This window comes from Littorina saxatilis, linkage group LG8, assembly GCF_037325665.1.
Source record: "Littorina saxatilis isolate snail1 linkage group LG8, US_GU_Lsax_2.0, whole genome shotgun sequence".
NCBI lineage: Eukaryota > Metazoa > Mollusca > Gastropoda > Littorinimorpha > Littorinidae > Littorina > Littorina saxatilis.
Genome location: NC_090252.1, coordinates 63,857,427 through 63,858,973, shown reverse-complemented (window position 1 = coordinate 63,858,973; position 1,547 = coordinate 63,857,427).

Below are 1,547 nucleotides of genomic sequence, written 5' to 3'. Positions count from 1 at the left end.
GCTAACCAATCAGTAGCGTGGGTCGGCTAGAGCTAACCAATCAGTAGCGTGGGTCGGCTAGAGCTAACCAATCAGTAGCGTGGGTCGGCTAGAGCTAACCAATCAGTAGCGTGGGTCGGCTAGAGCTAACCAATCAGTAGCGTGTGTCGGCTAGAGCTAACCAATCAGTAGCTTGGGTCGGCTAGAGCTAACCAATCAGTAGCTTGGGTCGGCTAGAGCTAACCAATCAGTAGCGTGGGTCGGCTAGAGCTAACCAATCAGTAGCGTGGGTCGGCTAGACCTAACCAATCAGTAGCGTGGGTCGGCTAGAGCTAACCAATCAGTAGCGTGGGTCGGCTAGAGCTAACCAATCAGTAGCGTGGGTCGGCTAGAGCTAACCAATCAGTAGCGTGGGTCGGCTAGAGCTAACCAATCAGTAGCGTGGGTCGGCTAGAGCTAACCAATCAGTAGCGTGGGTCGGCTAGACCTAACCAATCAGTAGCGTGGGTCGGCTAGAGCTAACCAATCAGTAGCGTGGGTCGGCTAGAGCTAACCAATCAGTAGCGTGGGTCGGCTAGACCTAACCAATCAGTAGCGTGGGTCGGCTAGAGCTAACCAATCAGTAAGCGCAATACGAAAAGTCTGCGCAAAATCTTCAACAAGTCACGGCTTAGTCGAGCAGTTTTGGAGTCGCTGCTGAATCTGGCCTAAATCGTACCTAAATCGCTGGGGCCGTTCACATGGCACACTTTTCGCCGACTTGACCTCGACGACTGGGGACAGATTTTCAAACGACTAAAGTTGGGGAAAAATTGGTTGCAAGTCTGCCATGTGAACAGCGCTTTACAGAACCTACCTTTGTGATGGAGGATGGAATGCGGCTGTGAGTCCTGTTTCCGCAGTGTATGGTTAAGCTGGTATGGATGTAGTTCTCAAGGAAACGGAACACGCTTTAGGCTGTTTAAAGCCCGAGATGGCACGCAATGTTGGTCAATGAATGTTGTTTTTGCTTCTCAGGCTCTCAAGGTACTTTGATCACCACAGAATCATTGTGTGATGTAAAACCTCTACCTTGCAATACAATGAAGGGATTTAATTATTAACAGTTGACACCATTTGGAAATACAAAATGACGCCATTTGCTTAGAATCGTTTATTGAGCACCAATGTCGTCATCGGTAAATCATCATCTTCTAGACTCACGGTCTAGTTTGTTGTTGTATTTTCACCAGAAAGGGTGTCTTTGTGTAATACCAGAAAGACACTACATGAAGTACCCATGGTGATGGTGCTCAAAGTGGTAAATTGCAGCCTAATTTGTTTGTTTGTTTAACCACGAAGGGCCATATCAGGGCGGTAGCCTAATCGTTAACGGTCCACATATAATATAATGAGAGTGATGATTGGTAGCCGAAGGGCTGATTGTGCTTGAGAGAGCTAGGAAGGCACGCCAGTTTAAAACTGAACATTATCGCAATAGAAAGAACTGGAGTATCAGCAGAACGCTAACACAATTTCTCAAACACGCTGTCACCTCATGACGTCACCAACTGCACCACAGCAGACGG